This window comes from Amia ocellicauda, chromosome 2 (assembly GCF_036373705.1).
Source record: "Amia ocellicauda isolate fAmiCal2 chromosome 2, fAmiCal2.hap1, whole genome shotgun sequence".
NCBI lineage: Eukaryota > Metazoa > Chordata > Actinopteri > Amiiformes > Amiidae > Amia > Amia ocellicauda.
In genome coordinates, this window is record NC_089851.1 from 58,059,563 (window position 1) to 58,083,092 (window position 23,530).

Consider the following 23,530-nt stretch of genomic DNA (forward strand, 5'->3'; position numbering starts at 1 on the left):
ATTAGCAACTGTACGCTATCCAAAACAGAGGTATGGAATATTTTGCTTTTGACAGCTTAAAAAGAAAAATATGTGAACAAAGACCAATCAAGGCTAACTTACCAGTATACAAAATAACATTTATAAATATAAATGTAAAACTTTTTGAAGAGCCGCTATTAATGTTTTGTATAAACTGTATAATGTTTTATATTAATGATTGAAAAACATGTCAACAGAGCCAATTGTATTAATTGTCAAGCAAGCAAATTTTAGCAAGGCTGTTCTGACACTCCCAGCATCTCCTTCAAGATTTCTGTGGCTAATCTGTGGCTGGAGAGGTCACCTCATCATTATTGATCAACAGTTGCTTTGAGAACTATGAGACCAGACCTCTGCCAGTAGATCAAAGGAAGCCATCTTGATATGTTTATTCATTTATTTACAGTAGTTTACAATTAAGATTAAACATAAATTAGTACATTTTGTGCACCCCCAATTCCTAATATGAGGGGCAAAGCTAACGAACTGAGCTTCCGTCCCTCAGTCCCAACAGCTTTCATATGATATTATTTTAATATAGTGATACAACATTTTGTGACATTCCTGTTTTGGATGCCCTATTTTTCAAGTTTGATTGTAATACATGAGTGTTATTAAAGTTTTAACTTAGAGTTACAGACTACATTTGCTGGGCACATCTAAAGACTAGCAAAAATTTATATTTGGATTTCGTTTTGTGAAAATTACTTCACGCTGGGGAATGATTTATTGCAGGATTTACATATGGTAAGAACAGTATAATTATTAATACTATGTATGTGTAACAACGGATATAAAGTGCTCAGTTTAATTTATTTAAAAATGTGTTATGCTAATTTAGGTAAGGTAGCTGGGGTTTATTAGGGTGTGTGCAGGGGTTTTAGAGTTGGTGACCACGTGTGTGGAGCAACACCTGGAACTGTGTGAACTTCTTCTGGGCAAGAGGCGCTTAGTTTTTTCTTAGTTTTTTTAGTTTTTTTCTTCAATAAATCTAGCAGCAAGTAAGCAAACGATTTGTGGGCTACTTGTTTTCCCCCGCTGAAAATACTACATTGGCATCAGAAATGAGGATGGACACTTACGGCTCCTGGCCAGCAGACAGGGGAGGAGGGGGCGCAGGCCAGAGACTCCAGCTCTTCAGGCAGCCAAGCGTGAGCGGCAGAAAAACCGGCAGTGTGTACAGTGTCGGTCTGCTGTGTATCGCTGTTTCAATAATTAAATTATTATTATTATTTATCTCTTGGCAGACACCCTTATCCTTACAAAACAAAATAATAAATAATAATTCATAATAACCAATAAAATGCCCCCCCAATGCTACAGTATGTAAGTTACTATAAGTACATGTAAGTTATTGTTAACAGTAGTAAGCTACTAGTAGTAGTTTTTGAAAATAATCGAAACGTTAAACGATTTGAAAAAGGTGTTTAAGGAAAATAAGCTAAGGCTATTAGATAAGGATAATATAGGGAATTAATTGGCTGGTATGTATACTATGTTTCTACCAAAGTTGTAACAGGAGTTGGAATTTTGGGGGTAGAAGAAAAGCTGTAAAAATCCTCAGATTAAACTTAATGGATAATTATTTACTGAATATTGGCATATATCATTTGTTTGTACATTTTCTTATCTTGAAAATTATCAAAAAGAAATATAACAAACATTAGAATTAGAGTTACCCTGTGTTAGACTTGTGTCCTTAATTAGAGATAATTAGAGTTGCCTTGTGATAGACTGGTGTTGCTGCAGGGTTGGGCTTCGGAACACTTTAATTTTGTTAAAAAGTAAACAAAATTGGAAACATATATATACACACACATTTAATTGCATGTAATTAACTTAATTAAAAAAAAGTAAATTAAAAACTAAAACAGTAAAATACGTGTATACAAAAAAACAAATCAGTCTGTTACTATTTTTATATTATACATACTTATTTAAAATAACACATCATCCAATAGGCTTCTGGTTTGGAGCCAAACAATAGCACTAAATGCTACTCCTCATTGCTAATTGCAATAGATTGATTGCATTTTTTTTTTACTTTGGATAGTTATGTCTGCTACTACAGGGAGAAGCTGTTCGATCTCCTCCACAGTCTTCAATCCCATCTGCCGTAGAAGGTCCTCCACTGGGGCAAGCAATTGCTCCCCTTTCTCTGTGAACAGTAGGAAACCTTCTTCGGTGTCACAGAACCTCAGGATGGTTTTCTGTTTCTTTTCTGTTTTTTATGTTGACTCCTGAATGAGAATTAATTAGATGCTTTTCTGGTTTTACCCAATTTATCCTGATTTCTAAAGGAATTAACGGAATGTAAAAAAGATTTGGAGAGGTTGAGCTTGAGGTGGTGTGAGTGCATCCAGGCAGAGATAGCAGACAAGCAGGAAGAGATGCAAGAGGGGATGAGAATGTCGGAGGAGGGAAAAGACAGGAAGATCTGGGCATCATCTGTGTAAAAATGGTAAGAGAAACCATGGGATGCAATGAGGGGGCCCAGGGAGTGAGTGTAGAGAGAGGACAAGAGGGGACCCAGAATGGAGCCTTGGGTTACACCTGTGAGGAGAGGTTGGGGCGTGGATGAGGAACCTCGCCATGTCACTTGGTAGGTCCCGTCGCTGAGGTAGGAGTAGAACCAGGTGAGAGCAGTTCAGAGATTCCAAGGTCAGCGAGGCAGGAGAGGAGGATGGAGTGATCGACAGTGTCAAATTCTGCAGAGAGATTGAGGAGGATGAGGACTGAGGAGAAGAAGGCCACCCAAGCACAGCTGAGGGAGTCAGTGACTGTAATTACATAAAATCCATTACCAGTAAAAACATGGAATATGCATACCTTACAAAGGTTACAGATTTTTTTTTTATCATTCTTGCCTCACAGAATTACAGACCAGTTGCAGCAGTGAAGTTGAAACTCAAGAACCTTCTTGTTTGTTTAGATTTGCACTCTTCTCACAGAACTGGTAACTGAAGTGCCCATAGGAAACCCACACAGACAGAGGTAGATCATGTGAACTCCACACAGACAAGCCCCCAAGCCAGGACTCAAACCCCAGACCCCTGTACCGGTGAGGCAGCAGTGCTAACCACCATGCCACCACACTGCCAGGTCAATCAAGGTGTGGATGGAGGACCACCAGATCAAGACCCTGTTATGGCCAGCCCAATCTCCAGACCTGAACCCCATTGAAAACCTCTGGAATGTGATGGATGGAAGATGGATGGTCACAAGCCATCAATCAAAGCCGAGTTGCTTGAATTTGTGCGCCAGGAGTGGCATAAAGTCACCCAACAGCGATGTGAAAGACTGGTGGAGAGCATGCCAAGACGCATGAATGCTTTGATTGAAAATCACCAAATATTAATTTCTGAACACTTTGTAAGTTAAAACATTAGTATTATGTTGTTTAAAAATTAATATGAACTTATTTTCTTTGCATTATTTGAGGTCTGACAACACTGCATCTTTTTTGTAATTTTGTCCAGTTGTACATTTCTGCAAATAAATGCTCTAAATGACAATATTTTTATTTGGAATTTGGGAAAAATGTTTTCAGCAGTTTATAGAATAAAACAAAAATGTTCATTTTACCAAAACATATACCTATAAATAGTAAAACCAGAGAAACTGATAATTGTGCACTGGTCTCTTAATTTTTTCCAGAGCTGTATACACCTTTATATGTGCTGCCATATCAAACATTTAACACTAAAGCATGTTGTGAATAAATGTTATGCTTTGGAATTTTAATATTGACATGAATAGACAATCCATGCAAGTAAACTCAAACACACAATAACAAGTGGTATTGTCACTGTTGTATCCCACACATCCCGCAATTCACAAGCTCCCCTGCAGAGGTCAGCATCACCGGAATTCTAAACCCTCACATTCCCCAGCAATCAGCCACTTAACATTCCTCGGCACCATGTGCACTTGTTCTATCATCCTCGAACTCCCATTGGACCAGCACCCTCCTTCACCGTCCTCTGCTCCTCTCTGCTACACATATAAACCCCTCTGTGACTTTAATTCACTGCTAAGTCTTGTATCCTTTTGTTATTGATTGTTTACAACCTCCACGTGTTCCTCCACCAATTCCCGTATTCTCCCTACCAGCCTGTTTGCCTGATCATTGACCCCCTGCTTGTCTTATCGACCAGGACTTGTGGATTTCCCTGGACATTACGGTTTGCCGGCATTGACCACAGCCTGTTTCTGACCACCTCTCACTCCGCACCTGGGTTCCCCGCCATGGCAGTCCTTCGTTACAGGTATACAGTCCGGTCCATAAATATTTGGACAGACCCAATTGTCAATTTGGCTCTGTACACCATCACAATGGATTGGAAAGGAAACAATCAAGATGTGCTTTAAGTGTAGACTTTCATCTTTAATTGGAGGGTAGTTACATCCAAATCGGGTGAATGGTGTAGGAATTAAACCAATTTTTATGTGGTCCCCCCAATTTTAGGGGCTCAAAAGTATTTGGACAAACTAACATAATCATTAATTAAATTGTGAGTTTCAATACTTGGTTGTGATGCGGGACAGTGGCCTGTCCGAATGCCAAATATATTTGCACCATTGTTGCAGTAAGATTGTGTAACCCATGTATGAATTTAAGCTTTGTGTATTGCTCCGCAGAGGACAGGTGCAGTAGTTCTGTGTAGCTGATTTTTAGAAAAACATTTTCATCCAAGGCTATAGAGAAAACAGAAGACAAAGGAGAAGTCTGTGATCAAGTTTGGGGTACATCATTGACGTCATCCAGTTGCCCAGCAACCAAAGGGAGTCATCTTGTATATGATAGCATGTTCTTTAGAAAAACCTTAGATGTGTCTTGCTGACTGACCATCTCCAGAGCACTTAGTTGTAGCTGAATAAACTATTTTGGTATTATTTCAGTTAAATCGGGTCCTGAGTATTCCTTGTCCGCCTGTTTATTGAGGGAGTAAAATTTCTCCCTATCAGTTGCAAATCCTTTGCAGTCAATGACTGCCTGAAGTCTGGAACCCATAGACATCACCAGATGCTGGGTTTCTTCCCTGGTGATGCTATGCCAGGCCTGCACTACAGCTGTCTTTAGATCCTGCTTGTTCTTGGGGTGTTTTGCCTTAGATATCAAAACAAACCAATCAGAGAGCAAAAACATTAGGTGTGGCCAAATCCACTAATAAGAACGTACTGGTGAGCGCAGGAACACCAAAAGGCCAGGAACACCACGGAAAACAACTGTGGTGGATGACAGAATTTTTTCCCTGGTGAGGAAAACCCCTTCACAACAGTTGGCTAGATCAAGAATACCCTCCAGGAGGTAGGCGTATCTGTGTCAATGTCAACAATCAAGAGAACACTTCACCAGAGTACATCTTGTGGTAAACCCTCTGTATTTAAACAGGAAATGGGAAGACCATATTAGAGTTTGGCAAAAAACATCTAAAGAACCCTGTACAGTTCTGGAACAACATCTTATGTACAGATGAGACAAAGATCAACTTGTACCAGAATGATGGGAAGAGAAGAGTATGGAGAAGGGAAGGAACTGCTCATGATCTGAAGCATACCACCTCATCTGTGAAACATGGTGAAGGTAGTGTTATGGTAAGGGCATGTATGGCTGTCAAGAGAACTGGTTGACTTTTGACAAAAGCAGCAGGATGAATTCTGAAATGTTTAGGGCTATGTTATCTGCTCAGATTCAGCCAAATGATTCAAAACTCATTTAACAGCACTTCACAGTGCAGATCAACAATAATGCGAAAGCAGGTAGAGGAAAGCAACCCCAAGAAGACTACCGTCACCAGCCACGAAACCAGACGGCTTCATGCCCTAGGGCTCGTTCAGGAGTTGAACACAGGACCTCTCGCACACTAAGTGAGAATCATACTCCTAGACCAACGGGCCAACTGAACAAGTGGCTTCACAAAGTTCTCCTCCTCAACAACACACTACATGTCGTCCTCCTCCTCCTCCTCCTCCTCAACAACCACAACAAACTTGCATAATACACATTTGTTTTATAGAAAAACACACAGATGACAGTCTGATTTCCCTTCAGCTGCACAGGCAACAGCATCTGAGGTCAAAAGCCCTCTTGTGCAGAGGAGCCCAAAAGCTGGCTTTTGACAGAGAGCACACTGTTCAGTGACCACTTAATAAGTAGGACTAATCATTTCTTATTTTTTACAGAATAGGACACAGAAATAACTTATGATTACTTATTTGTTATCTACATTTTACTTTTCATAGTATTTCCAAACGTTTTTTATCGATGTATGAACAAACACAACCATTGAGACACACACTATTAGAGATTTTTCGTTTTATTTTCTTTATGAATGTAATGCAAAACAATATAGAGTAACAGTGACAAAAAGTGCCAGGGGTTTATGACAATACAGAAAGCACATTATAGAAAAGACCTGAAAAACACACAAGCACTACATCAGAGATACCACGCATTAAGTCCCTTCCCTGCGCTGTAGGCTCCATAGCGCTGCATCACTGCTGCCTCTCGCTAATCTCAAGATGGGGCTGGGGGTAGGTGTTCCATGGCCAGGCTGTCGTTCCCTCTGCCAAGTGTGTACAGGCCAAGATACCTCCATTACTTCAATCACTACATCTTCCGCTGACTTCTATAGGGGGCTGCGTGAACTACTGAAGTAATGCTGTAGAGATAAGTGTCCTTAAACTGGGAAATGGAAATAAAGATTAAGTAAGCATCACTCATTGAAGAAATGCATCACAGTGTCTCTGTCAGCCTGTACAGCAGCGCATGTTTGCTGTAGCCAACATTTATTCAGTGCCAAATTTCCTTGCACAAAGCCATAGCAGATTCTCAAGCCCTCCCATGTTGTTGATTATCTTGTATCCATGTATTAAGAATAATGGTAATGCTTTATTTTAAGTGTCCATTATAAACAATCTATTAACATGTTATGTTATTATTATATGATTAATTTTACAAATTATAAATATATTAGACATTTTTAAACTTTTTTGCTATAATATGTTTTAAGGTATTTAATAACATATTTAATAAAGGGTATAATAACATGACATTTGCACATCGATATCAATCTATTATCATTAACTGCCATGCCAGTTAATTGCTGCTATTATCCATCCATTTTTGAAACCAGTTATCCTGGCGAAGGTCGCCGAGCACTGATCCCGGCAGGCAAAGGGCACAAGGCAGGAATACACCCAGGACGGGACCCCAGTCCATCGCTGGGCAACACACACACACACACACACACACGCAGACACACCCACATACAGGGCAATTTAGAGAAGCCAATTAACCTAACCCACATGTCTTTGGACGGTGGGAGGAAACCCACGTGGACACGGGGAGAACATGCAAACTACATAGTATAGCAAAAATGTTTAAATAAAAATGTCTAATATATTTATAATTTGTAATAATCATATAACAATAACATAATCAATAATTTGTTAATAGATTGTTTATAATGGACACTTGTTACCATAATAACTAATGTATGTTATCTATCTGTATGTAATGCTGTTGTCCTATAAGTCCTTACATTTGTAAACAGGGATTTTTGAAATAACCATTACTTATTTTGTGAAAAAACAGGGAAACAGAAATAAGGAATGAGTAACTATTACTTATTTCTTCATACTACTAGAATCAGAATTCACAGAAAAAGTAATAAACAATAAAGATAAAAATAAATAACCATTACTTATTTAAAAAAATAAAAAACAGGAACCAGAAATAAATAAGTAAACTTTACTTATTTTGCAGAAAAAAATAAAACAGTTTATTATTAATATATTGAGGAAACAATGAAAAAAATAACCATTACTTATTTTTTGAAAAATAAGGAATCTACTTCATAGAGGTTCTGAAATCAGCATACTTCTCATGGCAGGAAAGGAAACTGGAAGCCTTTTGACACATTTCTTGACTTTGATTGAAGATTTTCCAGTATTTTAATCAGACCTCCTGCCAGAATATATTCTGCAGTGGGTTTCAGAATGGGCTGCCAAAACTGCATAATCTCCTCCACCAACCTTTCCTGGTTTTCCTTTGTTTGGTAAAACTGCATTTATGGAAGATACCCTTACAAAAATAAAATATTTAAAAATATATATTATTCTGAAATATGAAATGTATTTTAATGTATTAATATGTTTTATAAATGTGCATACCATTTTATAATATATGGTGAAAATATTCTTTTAAATATCAATTGCACTGTCACTTGATACAGAAATATGGTCAAATACACTATATTATACAATACAAATATTGCTTAATATAACTTAAGTATATTCAGAATTATATGTAAACTTGTTTTTAATATATCTATAATTATATGCAAATATACTGTAACATCTACACATGTATTTTATACTAAATATATAAAAATGCATACATATATGTCCCCTTATAATATACATTTAGTATACTGCTAAATACACAACAATCTCATATTGCATGTATTGTATACTGTGAATATATTAGACTGCAAAAATGTTGCATTCTAAATATACTGGTAGAATATATTTGGATAAACTTCCAAACACATGTATACATGAAGTGTAACTTAAAACATTGGGATACTTCAATACTTTAATAGATTTCACTTGGTGTTTGACCCCCTTTTGCCTTCAGAACTGCCTTAATTCTACGTGGCATTGATTCAACAAGGTGCTGAAAGCATTCTTTAGAAATGTTGGCCCATATTGATAGGATAGCATCTTGCAATTGATGGAGATTTGTGGGATGCACATCCAGGGCACGAAGCTCCCGTTCCACCACATCCCAAAGATGCTCTATTGGGTTGAGATCTGGAGACTGTGGGGGCCAGTTTAGTACAGTGAACTCATTGTCATGTTCAAGAAACCAATTTGAAATGATTCGACCTTTGTGACATGGTGCATTATCCTGCTGGAAGTAGCCATCAGAGGATGGGTACATGGTGGTCATAAAGGGATGGACATGGTCAGAAACAATGCTCAGGTAGGCCGTGGCATTTAAACGATGCCCAATTGGCACTAAGGGGCATAAAGTGTGCCAAGAAAACATCCCCCACACCATTACACCACCACCACCAGCCTGCACAGTGGTAACAAGGCATGATGGATCCATGTTCTCATTCTGTTTAGGGCATGTATTACAGATTCATTCAAAAAGGTCTCACTTTAGATTTGAGGAAACACTATTTACTTGTATCAGCGGTCATTCATTTGTCATTAATAGTTCTTCCAATTTCCGACCTTTTAGTTCCAGAGACCAATGTTTTGGTACCAGCTAAAAAACAAAAAAAACAAATGTACATTAATTGGACAAATATGAAATATATAGTTACATGTAAAATATGGCCCAATATACAACGCTACAATTATTACAATTTACTTGCACTGTAATTACACGGTAACAAGAGTGAATTGACCAAGTAGTTTGTGTATAGTTAATTCAATTATTAAATACTAGTATGGATGATGTATGATTACAGAACGAGCTTACATACACTAAACAAGTAGTATGGCTTATTTACATGTAGTGTGTGTTTTTAACTTTACATATTCATGTAAAATGCTGCCAACCTTTGTGATGTTACCGATGACCTTAAACTCACCCCTTCTTAAAGTGTAACCACATGTGGTGATCAGGTGAGGGTCTGCCTCAAGCAGTTATGTGCTTGCCCAGGAGAACATGCAATATTGCCTATTAGCTTGGCTCGTTGGTCTAGGGGTAGATAGGAGGAGGACGAAATGTGGTTTGCCGGCTTGTTATGGAGACCTTTGCTGAACGTGTACTCCTGAGCTGCACCAAAGGAGAGGCATTCTTTTCAGTTGTTTGCGGGCCTGCTGAACCATGCTCTCAGTGCTGTCTCACTGGGGATACGGTTACCGTTCTGGAAAGACACTTCAGCGCTACAGTCCATGCTATCAGTCAGTGAGCGTAGGTCTCCCGGTCTGCCCCAAAGCAGTTACGCGCTTGCCCAGCAGAAACTGCGACACCCTCCGTTAACTTGGCTCGTTGGTCTAGGGGAATGATTCTCGCTTAGGGTGCGAGAGGTCCCGGGTTCAACTCCCGGACGAGCCCGCTTGGCCCCGCTTTGCATTCTCTGAAGCATTCGTTTGTTCTCTCTCGATGCTTGGCTTCTGGGCTCCTCTGCACCAGGGAGGTCTTTCAACCTCAGATACTGTTGGCTGTGTAGCTGATGGGAAATCAGACTGTCATCTGTGTGTTTTGTTTTCTTTAAAGAAAATGTGTATTTTACAAGTTCGTTGTTGTTGTTGAGGAGGAGGAGGACATGTAGTGTGTTGTTGAGGAGGAGGAGGACGAAATGTGGTTTGCCGGCTTGTTATGGAGACCTTTGCTGAACGTGTACTCCTGAGCTGCACCAAAGGAGAGGCATTCTTTTCAGTTGTTTGCGGGCCTGCTGAACCATGCTCTCAGTGCTGTCTCACTGGGGATACGGTTACCGTTCTGGAAAGACACTTCAGCGCTACAGTCCATGCTATCAGTCAGTGTGCGTAGGTCTCCCGGTCTGCCCCAAAGCAGTTACGCGCTTGCCCAGCAGAAACTGCGACACCCTCCGTTAACTTGGCTCGTTGGTCTAGGGGTATGATTCTTGCTGAGGGTGTGAGAGGCCCTGGGTTGAACTCCAGGACGAGCCCACTTGGCCCCACTTTGTAGTCACCGAAGTGTTCGTTCGTTTGCTCTTGAAGGCTGGCTTCTGGGCTCCTCTGCACAAGGGAGGGCTATCAACCTCAGATACTGTTGGCTGTATAGCTGATGGGAAATCAGACTGTCATCTGTGTGTTTTGTTTTCTTTAAAGAAAATGTGTTTTTTACAAGTTCGTTGTTGTTGTTGTTGTTGTTGAGGAGGAGGAGGAGGACATGTAGTGTGTTGTTGAAGAGGAGGAGGACGAAATGTGGTTTGCCGGCTTGTTATGGAGACCTTTTCTGAACGTGTACTCCTGAGCTGCACCAAAGGAGAGGCATTCTTTTCAGTTGTTTGCGGGCCTGCTGAACCATGCTCTCAGTGCTGTCTCACTGGGGATACGGTTACCGTTCTGGAAAGACACTTCAGCGCTACAGTCCATGCTATCAGTCAGTGAGCGTAGGTCTCCCGGTCTGCCCCAAAGCAGTTACGCGCTTGCCCAGCAGAAACTGCGACACCCTCCGTTAACTTGGCTCGTTGGTCTAGGGGTATGATTCTCGCTTAGGGTGCGAGAGGTCCCGGGTTCAACTCCCGGACGAGCCCGCTTGGCCCCGCTTTGCATTCTCTGAAGCATTCGTTTGTTCTCTCTCGATGCTTGGCTTCTGGGCTCCTCTGCACCAGGGAGGTCTTTCAACCTCAGATACTGTTGGCTGTGTAGCTGATGGGAAATCAGACTGTCATCTGTGTGTTTTGTTTTCTTTAAAGAAAATGTGTATTTTACAAGTTCGTTGTTGTTGTTGAGGAGGAGGAGGACATGTAGTGTGTTGTTGAGGAGGAGGAGGACGAAATGTGGTTTGCCGGCTTGTTATGGAGACCTTTGCTGAACGTGTACTCCTGAGCTGCACCAAAGGAGAGGCATTCTTTTCAGTTGTTTGCGGGCCTGCTGAACCATGCTCTCAGTGCTGTCTCACTGGGGATACGGTTACCGTTCTGGAAAGACACTTCAGCGCTACAGTCCATGCTATCAGTCAGTGAGCGTAGGTCTCCCGGTCTGCCCCAAAGCAGTTACGCGCTTGCCCAGCAGAAACTGCGACACCCTCCGTTAACTTGGCTCGTTGGTCTAGGGGTATGATTCTCGCTTAGGGTGCGAGAGGTCCCGGGTTCAACTCCCGGACGAGCCCGCTTGGCCCCGCTTTGCATTCTCTGAAGCATTCGTTTGTTCTCTCTCGATGCTTGGCTTCTGGGCTCCTCTGCACCAGGGAGGTCTTTCAACCTCAGATACTGTTGGCTGTGTAGCTGATGGGAAATCAGACTGTCATCTGTGTGTTTTGTTTTCTTTAAAGAAAATGTGTATTTTACAAGTTCGTTGTTGTTGTTGAGGAGGAGGAGGACATGTAGTGTGTTGTTGAGGAGGAGGAGGACGAAATGTGGTTTGCCGGCTTGTTATGGAGACCTTTGCTGAACGTGTACTCCTGAGCTGCACCAAAGGAGAGGCATTCTTTTCAGTTGTTTGCGGGCCTGCTGAACCATGCTCTCAGTGCTGTCTCACTGGGGATACGGTTACCGTTCTGGAAAGACACTTCAGCGCTACAGTCCATGCTATCAGTCAGTGTGCGTAGGTCTCCCGGTCTGCCCCAAAGCAGTTACGCGCTTGCCCAGCAGAAACTGCGACACCCTCCGTTAACTTGGCTCGTTGGTCTAGGGGTATGATTCTTGCTGAGGGTGTGAGAGGCCCTGGGTTCAACTCCAGGACGAGCCCACTTGGCCCCACTTTGCAGTCACCGAAGTGTTCGTTCGTTTGCTCTTGAAGGCTGGCTTCTGGGCTCCTCTGCACAAGGGAGGGCTATCGACCTCAGATACTGTTGGCTGTATAGCTGATGGGAAATCAGACTGTCATCTGTGTGTTTTGTTTTCTTTAAAGAAAATGTGTTTTTTACAAGTTCGTTGTTGTTGTTGTTGTTGTTGAGGAGGAGGAGGAGGACATGTAGTGTGTTGTTGAAGAGGAGGAGGACGAAATGTGGTTTGCCGGCTTGTTATGGAGACCTTTTCTGAACGTGTACTCCTGAGCTGCACCAAAGGAGAGGCATTCTTTTCAGTTGTTTGCGGGCCTGCTGAACCATGCTCTCAGTGCTGTCTCACTGGGGATACGGTTACCGTTCTGGAAAGACACTTCAGCGCTACAGTCCATGCTATCAGTCAGTGAGCGTAGGTCTCCCGGTCTGCCCCAAAGCAGTTACGCGCTTGCCCAGCAGAAACTGCGACACCCTCCGTTAACTTGGCTCGTTGGTCTAGGGGTATGATTCTCGCTTAGGGTGCGAGAGGTCCCGGGTTCAACTCCCGGACGAGCCCGCTTGGCCCCGCTTTGCATTCTCTGAAGCATTCGTTTGTTCTCTCTCGATGCTTGGCTTCTGGGCTCCTCTGCACCAGGGAGGTCTTTCAACCTCAGATACTGTTGGCTGTGTAGCTGATGAGAAATCAGACTGTCATCTGTGTGTTTTGTTTTCTTTAAAGAAAATGTGTATTTTACAAGTTCGTTGTTGTTGTTGAGGAGGAGGAGGACATGTAGTGTGTTGTTGAGGAGGAGGAGGACGAAATGTGGTTTGCCGGCTTGTTATGGAGACCTTTGCTGAACGTGTACTCCTGAGCTGCACCAAAGGAGAGGCATTCTTTTCAGTTGTTTGCGGGCCTGCTGAACCATGCTCTCAGTGCTGTCTCACTGGGGATACGGTTACCGTTCTGGAAAGACACTTCAGCGCTACAGTCCATGCTATCAGTCAGTGTGCGTAGGTCTCCCGGTCTGCCCCAAAGCAGTTACGCGCTTGCCCAGCAGAAACTGCGACACCCTCCGTTAACTTGGCTCGTTGGTCTAGGGGTATGATTCTTGCTGAGGGTGTGAGAGGCCCTGGGTTCAACTCCAGGACGAGCCCACTTGGCCCCACTTTGTAGTCACCGAAGTGTTCGTTCGTTTGCTCTTGAAGGCTGGCTTCTGGGCTCCTCTGCACCAGGGAGGTCTTTCAACCTCAGATACTGTTGGCTGTATAGCTGATGGGAAATCAGACTGTCATCTGTGTGTTTTGTTTTCTTTAAAGAAAATGTGTTTTTTACAAGTTCGTTGTTGTTGTTGTTGTTGTTGAGGAGGAGGAGGAGGACATGTAGTGTGTTGTTGAGGAGGAGGAGGACGAAATGTGGTTTGCCGGCTTGTTATGGAGACCTTTGCTGAACGTGTACTCCTGAGCTGCACCAAAGGAGAGGCATTCTTTTCAGTTGTTTGCGGGCCTGCTGAACCATGCTCTCAGTGCTGTCTCACTGGGGATACGGTTACCGTTCTGGAAAGACACTTCAGCGCTACAGTCCATGCTATCAGTCAGTGAGCGTAGGTCTCCCGGTCTGCCCCAAAGCAGTTACGCGCTTGCCCAGCAGAAACTGCGACACCCTCCGTTAACTTGGCTCGTTGGTCTAGGGGTATGATTCTCGCTTAGGGTGCGAGAGGTCCCGGGTTCAACTCCCGGACGAGCCCGCTTGGCCCCGCTTTGCATTCTCTGAAGCATTCGTTTGTTCTCTCTCGATGCTTGGCTTCTGGGCTCCTCTGCACCAGGGAGGTCTTTCAACCTCAGATACTGTTGGCTGTGTAGCTGATGAGAAATCAGACTGTCATCTGTGTGTTTTGTTTTCTTTAAAGAAAATGTGTATTTTACAAGTTCGTTGTTGTTGTTGAGGAGGAGGAGGACATGTAGTGTGTTGTTGAGGAGGAGGAGGACGAAATGTGGTTTGCCGGCTTGTTATGGAGACCTTTGCTGAACGTGTACTCCTGAGCTGCACCAAAGGAGAGGCATTCTTTTCAGTTGTTTGCGGGCCTGCTGAACCATGCTCTCAGTGCTGTCTCACTGGGGATACGGTTACCGTTCTGGAAAGACACTTCAGCGCTACAGTCCATGCTATCAGTCAGTGTGCGTAGGTCTCCCGGTCTGCCCCAAAGCAGTTACGCGCTTGCCCAGCAGAAACTGCGACACCCTCCGTTAACTTGGCTCGTTGGTCTAGGGGTATGATTCTTGCTGAGGGTGTGAGAGGCCCTGGGTTCAACTCCAGGACGAGCCCACTTGGCCCCACTTTGTAGTCACCGAAGTGTTCGTTCGTTTGCTCTTGAAGGCTGGCTTCTGGGCTCCTCTGCACAAGGGAGGGCTATCGACCTCAGATACTGTTGGCTGTATAGCTGATGGGAAATCAGACTGTCATCTGTGTGTTTTGTTTTCTTTAAAGAAAATGTGTTTTTTACAAGTTCGTTGTTGTTGTTGTTGTTGTTGAGGAGGAGGAGGAGGACATGTAGTGTGTTGTTGAGGAGGAGGAGGACGAAATGTGGTTTGCCGGCTTGTTATGGAGACCTTTGCTGAACGTGTACTCCTGAGCTGCACCAAAGGAGAGGCATTCTTTTCAGTTGTTTGCGGGCCTGCTGAACCATGCTCTCAGTGCTGTCTCACTGGGGATACGGTTACCGTTCTGGAAAGACACTTCAGCGCTACAGTCCATGCTATCAGTCAGTGAGCGTAGGTCTCCCGGTCTGCCCCAAAGCAGTTACGCGCTTGCCCAGCAGAAACTGCGACACCCTCCGTTAACTTGGCTCGTTGGTCTAGGGGTATGATTCTCGCTTAGGGTGCGAGAGGTCCCGGGTTCAACTCCCGGACGAGCCCGCTTGGCCCCGCTTTGCATTCTCTGAAGCATTCGTTTGTTCTCTCTCGATGCTTGGCTTCTGGGCTCCTCTGCACCAGGGAGGTCTTTCAACCTCAGATACTGTTGGCTGTGTAGCTGATGAGAAATCAGACTGTCATCTGTGTGTTTTGTTTTCTTTAAAGAAAATGTGTATTTTACAAGTTCGTTGTTGTTGTTGAGGAGGAGGAGGACATGTAGTGTGTTGTTGAGGAGGAGGAGGACGAAATGTGGTTTGCCGGCTTGTTATGGAGACCTTTGCTGAACGTGTACTCCTGAGCTGCACCAAAGGAGAGGCATTCTTTTCAGTTGTTTGCGGGCCTGCTGAACCATGCTCTCAGTGCTGTCTCACTGGGGATACGGTTACCGTTCTGGAAAGACACTTCAGCGCTACAGTCCATGCTATCAGTCAGTGTGCGTAGGTCTCCCGGTCTGCCCCAAAGCAGTTACGCGCTTGCCCAGCAGAAACTGCGACACCCTCCGTTAACTTGGCTCGTTGGTCTAGGGGTATGATTCTTGCTGAGGGTGTGAGAGGCCCTGGGTTCAACTCCAGGACGAGCCCACTTGGCCCCACTTTGTAGTCACCGAAGTGTTCGTTCGTTTGCTCTTGAAGGCTGGCTTCTGGGCTCCTCTGCACCAGGGAGGTCTTTCAACCTCAGATACTGTTGGCTGTATAGCTGATGGGAAATCAGACTGTCATCTGTGTGTTTTGTTTTCTTTAAAGAAAATGTGTTTTTTACAAGTTCGTTGTTGTTGTTGTTGTTGTTGAGGAGGAGGAGGAGGACATGTAGTGTGTTGTTGAGGAGGAGGAGGACGAAATGTGGTTTGCCGGCTTGTTATGGAGACCTTTGCTGAACGTGTACTCCTGAGCTGCACCAAAGGAGAGGCATTCTTTTCAGTTGTTTGCGGGCCTGCTGAACCATGCTCTCAGTGCTGTCTCACTGGGGATACGGTTACCGTTCTGGAAAGACACTTCAGCGCTACAGTCCATGCTATCAGTCAGTGAGCGTAGGTCTCCCGGTCTGCCCCAAAGCAGTTACGCGCTTGCCCAGCAGAAACTGCGACACCCTCCGTTAACTTGGCTCGTTGGTCTAGGGGTATGATTCTCGCTTAGGGTGCGAGAGGTCCCGGGTTCAACTCCCGGACGAGCCCGCTTGGCCCCGCTTTGCATTCTCTGAAGCATTCGTTTGTTCTCTCTCGATGCTTGGCTTCTGGGCTCCTCTGCACCAGGGAGGTCTTTCAACCTCAGATACTGTTGGCTGTGTAGCTGATGAGAAATCAGACTGTCATCTGTGTGTTTTGTTTTCTTTAAAGAAAATGTGTATTTTACAAGTTCGTTGTTGTTGTTGAGGAGGAGGAGGACATGTAGTGTGTTGTTGAGGAGGAGGAGGACGAAATGTGGTTTGCCGGCTTGTTATGGAGACCTTTGCTGAACGTGTACTCCTGAGCTGCACCAAAGGAGAGGCATTCTTTTCAGTTGTTTGCGGGCCTGCTGAACCATGCTCTCAGTGCTGTCTCACTGGGGATACGGTTACCGTTCTGGAAAGACACTTCAGCGCTACAGTCCATGCTATCAGTCAGTGTGCGTAGGTCTCCCGGTCTGCCCCAAAGCAGTTACGCGCTTGCCCAGCAGAAACTGCGACACCCTCCGTTAACTTGGCTCGTTGGTCTAGGGGTATGATTCTTGCTGAGGGTGTGAGAGGCCCTGGGTTCAACTCCAGGACGAGCCCACTTGGCCCCACTTTGTAGTCACCGAAGTGTTCGTTCGTTTGCTCTTGAAGGCTGGCTTCTGGGCTCCTCTGCACAAGGGAGGGCTATCGACCTCAGATACTGTTGGCTGTATAGCTGATGGGAAATCAGACTGTCATCTGTGTGTTTTGTTTTCTTTAAAGAAAATGTGTTTTTTACAAGTTCGTTGTTGTTGTTGTTGTTGTTGAGGAGGAGGAGGAGGACATGTAGTGTGTTGTTGAGGAGGAGGAGGACGAAATGTGGTTTGCCGGCTTGTTATGGAGACCTTTGCTGAACGTGTACTCCTGAGCTGCACCAAAGGAGAGGCATTCTTTTCAGTTGTTTGCGGGCCTGCTGAACCATGCTCTCAGTGCTGTCTCACTGGGGATACGGTTACCGTTCTGGAAAGACACTTCAGCGCTACAGTCCATGCTATCAGTCAGTGAGCGTAGGTCTCCCGGTCTGCCCCAAAGCAGTTACGCGCTTGCCCAGCAGAAACTGCGACACCCTCCGTTAACTTGGCTCGTTGGTCTAGGGGTATGATTCTTGCTGAGGGTGTGAGAGGCCCTAGGTTCAACTCCAGGACGAGCCCACTTGGCCCCACTTTGTAGTCACCGAAGTGTTCGTTCGTTTGCTCTTGAAGTCTGGCTTCTGGGCTCCTCTGCACAAGGGAGGGCTATCGACCTCAGATACTGTTGGCTGTATAGCTGATGGGAAATCAGACTGTCATCTGTGTGTTTTGTTTTCTTTAAAGAAAATGTGTATTTTACAAGTTCGTTGTTGTTGTTGAGGAGGAGGAGGACATGTAGTGTGTTGTTGAGGAGGAGGAGGACGAAATGTGGTTTGCCGGCTTGTTATGGAGACCTTTGCTGAACGTGTACTCCTGAGCTGCACCAAAGGAGAGGCATTCTTTTCAGTTGTTTGCGGGCCTGCTGAACCATGCTCTCAGTGCTGTCTCACTGGGGATACGGTTACCGTTCTGGAAAGACACTTCAGCGCTACAGTCCATGCTATCAGTCAGTGAGCGTAGGTCTCCCGGTCTGCCCCAAAGCAGTTACGCGCTTGCCCAGCAGAAACTGCGACACCCTCCGTTAACTTGGCTCGTTGGTCTAGGGGTATGATTCTCGCTTAGGGTGCGAGAGGTCCCGGGTTCAACTCCCGGACGAGCCCGCTTGGCCCCGCTTTGCATTCTCTGAAGCATTCGTTTGTTCTCTCTCGATGCTTGGCTTCTGGGCTCCTCTGCACCAGGGAGGTCTTTCAACCTCAGATACTGTTGGCTGTGTAGCTGATGAGAAATCAGACTGTCATCTGTGTGTTTTGTTTTCTTTAAAGAAAATGTGTATTTTACAAGTTCGTTGTTGTTGTTGAGGAGGAGGAGGACATGTAGTGTGTTGTTGAGGAGGAGGAGGACGAAATGTGGTTTGCCGGCTTGTTATGGAGACCTTTGCTGAACGTGTACTCCTGAGCTGCACCAAAGGAGAGGCATTCTTTTCAGTTGTTTGCGGGCCTGCTGAACCATGCTCTCAGTGCTGTCTCACTGGGGATACGGTTACCGTTCTGGAAAGACACTTCAGCGCTACAGTCCATGCTATCAGTCAGTGAGCGTAGGTCTCCCGGTCTGCCCCAAAGCAGTTACGCGCTTGCCCAGCAGAAACTGCGACACCCTCCGTTAACTTGGCTCGTTGGTCTAGGGGTATGATTCTCGCTTAGGGTGCGAGAGGTCCCGGGTTCAACTCCCGGACGAGCCCGCTTGGCCCCGCTTTGCATTCTCTGAAGCATTCGTTTGTTCTCTCTCGATGCTTGGCTTCTGGGCTCCTCTGCACCAGGGAGGTCTTTCAACCTCAGATACTGTTGGCTGTGTAGCTGATGAGAAATCAGACTGTCATCTGTGTGTTTTGTTTTCTTTAAAGAAAATGTGTATTTTACAAGTTCGTTGTTGTTGTTGAGGAGGAGGAGGACATGTAGTGTGTTGTTGAGGAGGAGGAGGACGAAATGTGGTTTGCCGGCTTGTTATGGAGACCTTTGCTGAACGTGTACTCCTGAGCTGCACCAAAGGAGAGGCATTCTTTTCAGTTGTTTGCGGGCCTGCTGAACCATGCTCTCAGTGCTGTCTCACTGGGGATACGGTTACCGTTCTGGAAAGACACTTCAGCGCTACAGTCCATGCTATCAGTCAGTGTGCGTAGGTCTCCCGGTCTGCCCCAAAGCAGTTACGCGCTTGCCCAGCAGAAACTGCGACACCCTCCGTTAACTTGGCTCGTTGGTCTAGGGGTATGATTCTTGCTGAGGGTGTGAGAGGCCCTGGGTTCAACTCCAGGACGAGCCCACTTGGCCCCACTTTGTAGTCACCGAAGTGTTCGTTCGTTTGCTCTTGAAGGCTGGCTTCTGGGCTCCTCTGCACAAGGGAGGGCTATCGACCTCAGATACTGTTGGCTGTATAGCTGATGGGAAATCAGACTGTCATCTGTGTGTTTTGTTTTCTTTAAAGAAAATGTGTTTTTTACAAGTTCGTTGTTGTTGTTGTTGTTGTTGAGGAGGAGGAGGAGGACATGTAGTGTGTTGTTGAGGAGGAGGAGGACGAAATGTGGTTTGCCGGCTTGTTATGGAGACCTTTGCTGAACGTGTACTCCTGAGCTGCACCAAAGGAGAGGCATTCTTTTCAGTTGTTTGCGGGCCTGCTGAACCATGCTCTCAGTGCTGTCTCACTGGGGATACGGTTACCGTTCTGGAAAGACACTTCAGCGCTACAGTCCATGCTATCAGTCAGTGAGCGTAGGTCTCCCGGTCTGCCCCAAAGCAGTTACGCGCTTGCCCAGCAGAAACTGCGACACCCTCCGTTAACTTGGCTCGTTGGTCTAGGGGTATGATTCTTGCTGAGGGTGTGAGAGGCCCTAGGTTCAACTCCAGGACGAGCCCACTTGGCCCCACTTTGTAGTCACCGAAGTGTTCGTTCGTTTGCTCTTGAAGTCTGGCTTCTGGGCTCCTCTGCACAAGGGAGGGCTATCGACCTCAGATACTGTTGGCTGTATAGCTGATGGGAAATCAGACTGTCATCTGTGTGTTTTGTTTTCTTTAAAGAAAATGTGTATTTTACAAGTTCGTTGTTGTTGTTGAGGAGGAGGAGGACATGTAGTGTGTTGTTGAGGAGGAGGAGGACGAAATGTGGTTTGCCGGCTTGTTATGGAGACCTTTGCTGAACGTGTACTCCTGAGCTGCACCAAAGGAGAGGCATTCTTTTCAGTTGTTTGCGGGCCTGCTGAACCATGCTCTCAGTGCTGTCTCACTGGGGATACGGTTACCGTTCTGGAAAGACACTTCAGCGCTACAGTCCATGCTATCAGTCAGTGAGCGTAGGTCTCCCGGTCTGCCCCAAAGCAGTTACGCGCTTGCCCAGCAGAAACTGCGACACCCTCCGTTAACTTGGCTCGTTGGTCTAGGGGTATGATTCTCGCTTAGGGTGCGAGAGGTCCCGGGTTCAACTCCCGGACGAGCCCGCTTGGCCCCGCTTTGCATTCTCTGAAGCATTCGTTTGTTCTCTCTCGATGCTTGGCTTCTGGGCTCCTCTGCACCAGGGAGGTCTTTCAACCTCAGATACTGTTGGCTGTGTAGCTGATGAGAAATCAGACTGTCATCTGTGTGTTTTGTTTTCTTTAAAGAAAATGTGTATTTTACAAGTTCGTTGTTGTTGTTGAGGAGGAGGAGGACATGTAGTGTGTTGTTGAGGAGGAGGAGGACGAAATGTGGTTTGCCGGCTTGTTATGGAGACCTTTGCTGAACGTGTACTCCTGAGCTGCACCAAAGGAGAGGCATTCTTTTCAGTTGTTTGCGGGCCTGCTGAACCATGCTCTCAGTGCTGTCTCACTGGGGATACGGTTACCGTTCTGGAAAGACACTTCAGCGCTACAGTCCATGCTATCAGTCAGTGTGCGTAGGTCTCCCGGTCTGCCCCAAAGCAGTTACGCGCTTGCCCAGCAGAAACTGCGACACCCTCCGTTAACTTGGCTCGTTGGTCTAGGGGTATGATTCTTGCTGAGGGTGTGAGAGGCCCTGGGTTCAACTCCAGGACGAGCCCACTTGGCCCCACTTTGTAGTCACCGAAGTGTTCGTTCGTTTGCTCTTGAAGGCTGGCTTCTGGGCTCCTCTGCACAAGGGAGGGCTATCGACCTCAGATACTGTTGGCTGTATAGCTGATGGGAAATCAGACTGTCATCTGTGTGTTTTGTTTTCTTTAAAGAAAATGTGTATTTTACAAGTTCGTTGTTGTTGTTGAGGAGGAGGAGGACATGTAGTGTGTTGTTGAGGAGGAGGAGGACGAAATGTGGTTTGCCGGCTTGTTATGGAGACCTTTGCTGAACGTGTACTCCTGAGCTGCACCAAAGGAGAGGCATTCTTTTCAGTTGTTTGCGGGCCTGCTGAACCATGCTCTCAGTGCTGTCTCACTGGGGATACGGTTACCGTTCTGGAAAGACACTTCAGCGCTACAGTCCATGCTATCAGTCAGTGAGCGTAGGTCTCCCGGTCTGCCCCAAAGCAGTTACGCGCTTGCCCAGCAGAAACTGCGACACCCTCCGTTAACTTGGCTCGTTGGTCTAGGGGTATGATTCTCGCTTAGGGTGCGAGAGGTCCCGGGTTCAACTCCCGGACGAGCCCGCTTGGCCCCGCTTTGCATTCTCTGAAGCATTCGTTTGTTCTCTCTCGATGCTTGGCTTCTGGGCTCCTCTGCACCAGGGAGGTCTTTCAACCTCAGATACTGTTGGCTGTGTAGCTGATGAGAAATCAGACTGTCATCTGTGTGTTTTGTTTTCTTTAAAGAAAATGTGTATTTTACAAGTTCGTTGTTGTTGTTGAGGAGGAGGAGGACATGTAGTGTGTTGTTGAGGAGGAGGAGGACGAAATGTGGTTTGCCGGCTTGTTATGGAGACCTTTGCTGAACGTGTACTCCTGAGCTGCACCAAAGGAGAGGCATTCTTTTCAGTTGTTTGCGGGCCTGCTGAACCATGCTCTCAGTGCTGTCTCACTGGGGATACGGTTACCGTTCTGGAAAGACACTTCAGCGCTACAGTCCATGCTATCAGTCAGTGTGCGTAGGTCTCCCGGTCTGCCCCAAAGCAGTTACGCGCTTGCCCAGCAGAAACTGCGACACCCTCCGTTAACTTGGCTCGTTGGTCTAGGGGTATGATTCTTGCTGAGGGTGTGAGAGGCCCTGGGTTCAACTCCAGGACGAGCCCACTTGGCCCCACTTTGTAGTCACCGAAGTGTTCGTTCGTTTGCTCTTGAAGGCTGGCTTCTGGGCTCCTCTGCACAAGGGAGGGCTATCGACCTCAGATACTGTTGGCTGTATAGCTGATGGGAAATCAGACTGTCATCTGTGTGTTTTGTTTTCTTTAAAGAAAATGTGTATTTTACAAGTTCGTTGTTGTTGTTGAGGAGGAGGAGGACATGTAGTGTGTTGTTGAGGAGGAGGAGGACGAAATGTGGTTTGCCGGCTTGTTATGGAGACCTTTGCTGAACGTGTACTCCTGAGCTGCACCAAAGGAGAGGCATTCTTTTCAGTTGTTTGCGGGCCTGCTGAACCATGCTCTCAGTGCTGTCTCACTGGGGATACGGTTACCGTTCTGGAAAGACACTTCAGCGCTACAGTCCATGCTATCAGTCAGTGAGCGTAGGTCTCCCGGTCTGCCCCAAAGCAGTTACGCGCTTGCCCAGCAGAAACTGCGACACCCTCCGTTAACTTGGCTCGTTGGTCTAGGGGTATGATTCTTGCTGAGGGTGTGAGAGGCCCTAGGTTCAACTCCAGGACGAGCCCACTTGGCCCCACTTTGTAGTCACCGAAGTGTTTGTTCGTTTGCTCTTGAAGGCTGGCTTCTGGGCTCCTCTGCACAAGGGAGGGCTATCGACCTCAGATACTGTTGGCTGTGTAGCTGATGGGAAATCAGACTGTCATCTGAGTGTTTTGTTTTCTTTAAAGAAAATGTGTATTTTACTAGTTCGTTGTTGTTGTTGAGGAGGAGGAGGACATGTAGTGTGTTGTTGAGGAGGAGGAGGACGAAATGTGGTTTGCCGGCTTGTTATGGAGACCTTTGCTGAACGTGTACTCCTGAGCTGCACCAAAGGAGAGGCATTCTTTTCAGTTGTTTGCGGGCCTGCTGAACCATGCTCTCAGTGCTGTCTCACTGGGGATACGGTTACCGTTCTGGAAAGACACTTCAGCGCTACAGTCCATGCTATCAGTCAGTGAGCGTAGGTCTCCCGGTCTGCCCCAAAGCAGTTACGCGCTTGCCCAGCAGAAACTGCGACACCCTCCGTTAACTTGGCTCGTTGGTCTAGGGGTATGATTCTCGCTTAGGGTGCGAGAGGTCCCGGGTTCAACTCCCGGACGAGCCCGCTTGGCACTGCTTTGCATTCTCTGAAGCATTCGTTTGTTCTCTCTCGAT

At 45.8% G+C, this 23,530-nt stretch overlaps 12 non-coding genes across 12 annotated transcripts; all 12 read left to right on the top strand.

Annotated features, from left to right (window-relative positions):
- Positions 1 to 10,030: 10,030 nt before the first annotated feature.
- trnap-agg (transfer RNA proline (anticodon AGG)) lies at positions 10,031 to 10,102 on the top strand. Its single transcript has one exon. It is a non-coding gene; the product is annotated as a tRNA-Pro (tRNA).
- Positions 10,103 to 11,198: 1,096 nt separating this feature from the next.
- On the top strand, positions 11,199 to 11,270 carry trnap-agg (transfer RNA proline (anticodon AGG)). The gene has a single exon. It is a non-coding gene; the product is annotated as a tRNA-Pro (tRNA).
- A 506-nt stretch (positions 11,271 to 11,776) lies between these two features.
- trnap-agg (transfer RNA proline (anticodon AGG)) lies at positions 11,777 to 11,848 on the top strand. The gene has a single exon. It is a non-coding gene; the product is annotated as a tRNA-Pro (tRNA).
- Positions 11,849 to 12,944: 1,096 nt separating this feature from the next.
- On the top strand, positions 12,945 to 13,016 carry trnap-agg (transfer RNA proline (anticodon AGG)). The gene has a single exon. It is a non-coding gene; the product is annotated as a tRNA-Pro (tRNA).
- A 1,096-nt stretch (positions 13,017 to 14,112) lies between these two features.
- trnap-agg (transfer RNA proline (anticodon AGG)) lies at positions 14,113 to 14,184 on the top strand. Its single transcript has one exon. It is a non-coding gene; the product is annotated as a tRNA-Pro (tRNA).
- Positions 14,185 to 15,280: 1,096 nt separating this feature from the next.
- trnap-agg (transfer RNA proline (anticodon AGG)) lies at positions 15,281 to 15,352 on the top strand. Its single transcript has one exon. It is a non-coding gene; the product is annotated as a tRNA-Pro (tRNA).
- Positions 15,353 to 16,448: 1,096 nt separating this feature from the next.
- On the top strand, positions 16,449 to 16,520 carry trnap-agg (transfer RNA proline (anticodon AGG)). The gene has a single exon. It is a non-coding gene; the product is annotated as a tRNA-Pro (tRNA).
- A 1,674-nt stretch (positions 16,521 to 18,194) lies between these two features.
- Positions 18,195 to 18,266, top strand: trnap-agg (transfer RNA proline (anticodon AGG)). Its single transcript has one exon. It is a non-coding gene; the product is annotated as a tRNA-Pro (tRNA).
- Positions 18,267 to 18,772: 506 nt separating this feature from the next.
- Positions 18,773 to 18,844, top strand: trnap-agg (transfer RNA proline (anticodon AGG)). The gene has a single exon. It is a non-coding gene; the product is annotated as a tRNA-Pro (tRNA).
- Positions 18,845 to 20,518: 1,674 nt separating this feature from the next.
- trnap-agg (transfer RNA proline (anticodon AGG)) lies at positions 20,519 to 20,590 on the top strand. Its single transcript has one exon. It is a non-coding gene; the product is annotated as a tRNA-Pro (tRNA).
- Positions 20,591 to 21,674: 1,084 nt separating this feature from the next.
- trnap-agg (transfer RNA proline (anticodon AGG)) lies at positions 21,675 to 21,746 on the top strand. The gene has a single exon. It is a non-coding gene; the product is annotated as a tRNA-Pro (tRNA).
- A 1,662-nt stretch (positions 21,747 to 23,408) lies between these two features.
- Positions 23,409 to 23,480, top strand: trnap-agg (transfer RNA proline (anticodon AGG)). The gene has a single exon. It is a non-coding gene; the product is annotated as a tRNA-Pro (tRNA).
- Positions 23,481 to 23,530: the final 50 nt, after the last annotated feature.